Genomic DNA, 6,504 nt, shown 5'->3' with positions numbered 1-6,504 from the left:
TAAATAGCTCATCTGTCCATGTTTGTTCATAACCTTTTAAATTTCCCTTTAGTTTTTGACAGTCCTAACATTATCCCCCTTTTAAAAAAAGGCTTAGCAGTTTCATGTTTGTTGTTATTGCCGTAGATTACTTTCCAGAAACGCAGAGAGTTTGAGGCTGTTACATTGATGGGGGTGTGCCTGTATTGTTCTGTGAAAACTGTGATTGTAACTGTTCATAAAAGCCTGAAGCACATCTTCATATCGAAAAGTGTTGCGTACTGTAAAATATCGCCACATTTTGGATTTTAAAGTCCTGTTAAATCTTTCCACAACCACTGCCTTAACATCGTTATTGGTCACAAAATGATGAATGCCTCTGTATTTTAACAAACTCTTCACAGAGCTGTTTAAAAACTCTTTACCTCTGTCTGATTGTATTTGTTGGGAACACGACCACCTTTAAATATATTTTCAAAGGCCTTGGCCACTTCACGACCTGTTTTTGTTTTTAGGGTCACAGCCCATGCGTATTTTGACAAAACATCTATCACCTTCAAAACATATTTGTAGCCTCTGTTATAACCAGACAAGGCGGACATGTCAACCAGATCTGCTTGCCATTGTGCATCACATCAGACATTGCCATTGCGCATCCACATCAGACACTATGGTTTTATTTCTTTTAAATCGTACCCTAGCAGGCTTGTGTAAAGATAAGCATTGTTCTGTCCCCATTAATGGGTACATGTTTGTGTTTGTGTTTGGGACAGACAACCTGTGTTTACCACAGCCCTCCTTCATAGTAAATGTGACACCATTGGTAACCCCAGCAGAGAAGGCTGAAAGCCCTGCCCTGTAAAAGGGAGTATGCCTTTAACAAAGGCCCCTCCCTTCAGGTTCCCTCCTGAGTCACTGGGTCCAGGGCTCTCTCCTATAGGCTCTCGCCCTTACCTCAGCTGAGAAGATTTCTCCGGTATTCATTGCCATGACAGTGGGTTAGTCCCAGCCAAGCCAAGCAGCTGTTTTACGTGCCTGTAACCGTGTTACAGAACAGCTTTTTACATTCCATCTACTGCTTAATTATAAGACAAATCAGCTTCAACCCCACGATCTCTTTCCCTCACCCCAAGAATCTGCACCTTCCTTCCCTTGCCTTATCCAGCTACAGGATCTCTGCCTGTGGCACAGACGTTTGAAAACCAACTTTTGTAAGTAGTTAGTTATAATTAGCTTTACAATAAAGATTTCAAACTTAAAGATCTTTGTTTGAGGACTGATTGGATGGAACGTTGACTGCTTTGAAGAGGGAACTCGGAAGTTTCTGTAAACAAAACAGTATAAGCTGTACAGTGAGACTGTACAGTAGAGAGCTGTACAGCATCTTGCTCTGTAGGCCAATCAATCACCTGTTTGTCTTGGTCACAGTCGGCATACATGTTTTAGCCGTCTGAAAAAGAGGTGTTTATACCGGCAAAGCTACCTATAGATCCTGGATAATAAATTTTCTTTAAGATCCGCTGGTGCATTCTTGTCTTTTTATATGGCTTGTAAATACAGAAGTCTGGTTTTTTTTTTAAAACAAAACTAAAGCCTTGTGTTTTACCATTGCAAACCTACACCCCCCACTGCTTTCAATTATCTTCTGCTCAGGTTTAGGTCTGGACAGGGAGGGGTGAAGCATGCTTATCTACAGAGAGGGAGGAGGGAAGGGGTGTAGGGAAGATTCTCCCTGTCTCGTGTACAGAATGAGTCACAGCTTCCTGCCAGATGACTGTAACTTTTTATTGGGGCATGCCTATCTACAGTGAGGGGCTGGAGGGGGAGGGGTTGGACTTCTGGGGACATCACTGGGGGGTTTGGCTTGGGGGGTTTGAGTGACAGCATACCCATAGACTACCGTGACGTCACAGGGGGTGTGGATTAGGCTGGGGTGTGGGCGGGGGCCATCTGTGACATCATGGGGGTCGGTTTGGGGGTGGGATAATGGGAGGGGCTCCCCATTCACTTCTAATGGGGGAGGAGCGTCGATGGTGTCTGGGGTGGGGCCAGGGGTGGGGCCTTGGGCAGAAGGGTGTGGCCTGGGGCATGGTCGAGGACGGGACAAGGGGCATGGCTATGCCCATTCACGTCTATGGGGAGTGGGCGGGGGCGTGGGTGGGGCTTAGACCAGACGTGAACGCTGATTGGCTGCTGTCATCGTTATTTCACCTGTCAATCAGTTTGATTGATCGTGTACCCATTATACTACTAGGCAATCTAGTCCCAGGATCCATGGAAGACTAGGCAGAGTGGCTGAGGCAGAAGAACACAGTAACATAGTAGTGACAACAGAAAGAGACCAAGTAGTCCATCCAGTCTGCCCAGCAAGTTTCTTATGGTAGTAACTGTGCTCTGTACAGGATACCCCCATGTTTCTCTTATGGATAGTAAACTGCTGGTCCATGCAGGTTACCCCCAAGCCTAATAAAAGCCAGGGAAGGACAAAAGTATGTACAATCTAACACCCACACACACACACTACGATAATCATTAAGGGCCGGATTTTAAAAGGGTTACGCACATAAGGTACACGCGTAACCCTTTTAAAACCCCCCTGCGCGCGCTGAGCCTATTTTGCATAGGCTCGGCGGCGCGCAAGCCCCGGGACGCGAAAAAGTCCCGGGGCTTGTAAAAAGGGGCGGTCGGGGGCGTGGCCAGGAGGCATAGTGTCGGATCGGGGCATGTTCGGGGGCGTGTGGGTGGTCTGCAGGCGTGGCCGAGTGCCCCGACACAGCGGCCTGTGTCGGGGCCTGCCTCGCTGGCGCGCGTAAGTTACTACTGCCCGGAGGCAGTAGTAACTTTTCAGATAAAGGCAGGGGGGTTCTAGATAGGGCCGGGGGGGTGGGTTAGGTAGGGGAAGGGAGGGGAAGGTGCGGGGGTGGACGGAAAGTTCCCTCCGAGGCCGCTCCGATTTCGGAGCGGCCTCGGAGTGAACGGGCAGCGCGTGCAGGGCTCGGCGCGCGCAAGTTGCACAAATGTGCACCCCCTTGCACGCGCCGACCCCGGATTTTATAAGATACGCGCGGCTTCGCTTGTATCTTATAAATCCAGCGTACCTTTGCCGCCTGATGCACGAACAAAAGTACGCGCGCGCGCTGTCTTTTAAAATGTACCCCTATGTGTGTAGGTTGTTTTTTTTTTTAATAGAGAGCGCATCAACAAAGGATAAGTTACAAGTTTAAAGATAGCTTTGTACTCAAATCTGAGAGAGACCTGGACATGATTCATCACATTTAACAATTAACATTGATAACAAACTATGTTACCGAACATTATGGCACCCGTGTAAACTGACAAATTTTGGTATCATTACTTTATGTGCCTTATTGTAAACCGTTGTGACTGTCCCCTCCAAACGACGGTATAGAAAAAGATTTTAAAATAAATAAATAATGTTCAGGGTAATAATATTTACAGTCAAAACCAAGCAACTATCAAACCCATAACAAATTACTCCTAGCAACATTCTTACTGGATGAGCAGTCTTCTTGATAATTCAGACAATGCAACTTGAACATGATTTGCTTTTGTACTTGGCTGTTAGAAGCACTCCTATGCTTTTTCCCCTAATGTCTGCATATTAGTATCCCAGACTATAAAAGTTAAGGCCCAGAGTTGGCTGTCTGAATCCAATTCTCCCTTTTAGCCCCATCGTCATAGTGTAGAGCAGTGTTGCAGTTGCAGGCTAGGCATTACTTTGATCTAAAGCTAAGTCATCCCTAGGAATACCTTTCCCTTCCTATTATCCCTTGCTTATGCATAGTAACATGTGAGAGAAAGGACAAAGTTGCCTGCTTAGAGCCTATAGCATTGTTATAGGGTAATTGCAGTGGCTATAATCTAGTACTGATCAAGGAGAGCTAGGAAGTTCTCTTTTTGAACTCTGGCAACTTTTATTTGTTTCAGAATAAATGAACTCAGTGACAATTACAATAAAAGGAATTTTGGGGAGCATAGAAGTGCCTGAGGCTAGGAGCTGTGTGAAAGTTTTAAAATTGCCACTGTAATTTTAGGTGATTGGAAAATTACCTGAAAGTGAATTGTGGGGATTGCTAAGAACCTTAAGAAGTTAACATATTAGTTTTGGGATATCTAGCCCTGGCTAATGAACCCCACTGGAAACTATAGACAATGGTTATTGTTGGTATTAAACAATTAGAGTTAAGGAGCCAGAACATGTTTAGAACCTGGTGCCATTAGTTACTACATTGAGAAAATGTAAAGCATTGCTTAGAAGTGGGTTTTTTTCCTTGGATTGCAGTTTTTAATTATGCTTGCACTCCTAGCAGCTAAACCAGCAGCCGGCTAGTAAGTTTATTCAGAAGCAGCATACTGTGGATACAAAGTCTAGGACCTGCAGCATGTATCAGCTGTTGTTCTTAATTACTGCTGGGATATCCATGAGCATGCAGGCACTGCTTTATCTTTATCTTTTCTTGCTCCAAGGTAGTTATGCACAAAAAGCTGCAGCAACTTGTCAGTGATTTTCTTCACTTGAAAGTGTATTTGGAAAAGTTAATAAAAAATGTCATTATAAGCTTTAGATGATTTTGAATGTCACACTAGCAGGACAGTTATTGGGACTGATTGTGACCTCAACATTGATGCTATTAATAATACTGGGGAGCACAATTTTCATGGAGTTAGATCTGACTAACTTTTGACATCTGAATCAAAAATGACCCCAGTTTTTCTCTATCACGTCAACTTTTTAAGGTACAGGATACCCTCCCTTTCTCCCAGAAAATCATACAAATGTAAAGACAAATGAAATAAAGAAAAAATTACCTGAATATGCTGTTTATTAGAGTTATTTTATTCATACACAGGCTATATATTGTTTGCTATAAGTCAAATTGTGTACAAGTAGTAAAGTTCTGCCTACCAAACATACATATTAACGGTAAAAATTTACGCTTATAGCTTTTCGGCAGTGTTCAATCTGTGGACAATCTCGCTTGATGCTCCAACAATAGTCAGCCATTCATATGTACATCCCCATCTACCCTGAAACCGTGCCTCCATGACCTTCAAATCTTGCTGGAATCGTTCACCTTGCTCATCACTGACTGCACCAAGGTTTTTCGGGAAGTCAGTAAGATGGCTATGCAGAAAATGCACCTTGATACTCATGTTGCAACGAAGTATTTTGAAGCTCTCCAAGAGTTCTGGACAATACCTTCTAGTATGAAGGCCTTTATAGCTAGGCTCTCGCTCTCTCTCTCCCTCCCCCCCCCCCCACCCAGTTGATGGTAGGCTATGCTCTGTCTCCCCTAGCAGCTTAAAATACTGAAAACTCTATTTGTGAAAACATCTCTCCCCCCCAGTGGAGTTTGCGGTAATACCTATGTGAAGCAGGGATGTGAATCGTTTTGAACGATTAAATTATCGTCAGATAATTTTAAAATCGTCCTAAATCGTTAGAGTGCACGATACAATACAAATGCCCCCGATTTATCGTCAGGGGCATTTGTATTGTATCGTTAAATAGGGCCATGGGAATTATTTGGGGGCGGGCGGGAAAACCGGCACACCAAAAACAACCCCTAAACCCACCCCGACCCTTTCAAACCAATTCCTTACCCTCCCCCACCCTCCCGAACCCCCCAAATGTTAAATTACCTGGTGGTCCAGTGGGGGGGGGGGGGGGGGGTCCTGGCGCGATCTCTCGCTCTCGGGCCATCGGCGCCATTTTGGCTGCCACTAATTAAAATGCGCCGATGGCCCGATAAAAAAGAAATAAAAACCACCCGACCATTTAAATCGACCTCCCTTAGCCTCCCCCACCTCTCAACCCTTTTTTTTTAGGGAGGCTGCGCCGCTAAAAAAAAACCCCACCCGACCCTTTTAAAACGACCCCACCCTCCGACCCCCCCCCAAAACCTTTTAAATTTACCTGGTGGTCCAGGGGGGCCTCAGGGAGAGATCCAGGGGGGCCTCGGGGAGAGGAGAGATCCAGGGGGGCCTCGGGGAGAGATTTCCCATTCCCAGGCATCAGCTGTTCTAAAAAAAAATGGCGCTGATGCCCCTTTGCCCTTACCATGTGACAGGGTATCCGTGCCATTGGCGGCCTCTGTCACATCATGGGTAGGAGCACTGGATGGCCGGCACCATCTTTAAAGATGGCCAGCGATATGTGAATTGGAATCGGAAACTATTCGAATTCACATATCTTAACGATCAGATTCCCCCCCCCCCCCCCCCCCCCCAGTCGAATCTGATCGTTTAAGACGATCTGGCACACGATTCACATCTCTAATGTGAAGCACTCACAGGTCAATCCAGTAAAGTGCGACCTTGTTTACCCCGCTCCTAACCCACTTTCTACTCACTTTCCGGCCGTGTTAGCCCTTCCTGCGATCCACAATCCCCTTTAACTACTCTTACCGCGTCCTTAAATCCCCGGGTAACCCCTTCCGCACGCGGCATGTATATTGCATGCAAACGTGTGAATTAGCTATTCCCTACCATCCAGTAACGCGC

The sequence above is a fragment of the Rhinatrema bivittatum genome, chromosome 6, assembly GCF_901001135.1.
Source record: "Rhinatrema bivittatum chromosome 6, aRhiBiv1.1, whole genome shotgun sequence".
NCBI classification, from domain to species: Eukaryota; Metazoa; Chordata; class Amphibia; order Gymnophiona; family Rhinatrematidae; genus Rhinatrema; species Rhinatrema bivittatum.
This window is presented reverse-complemented; position numbering follows the sequence as displayed.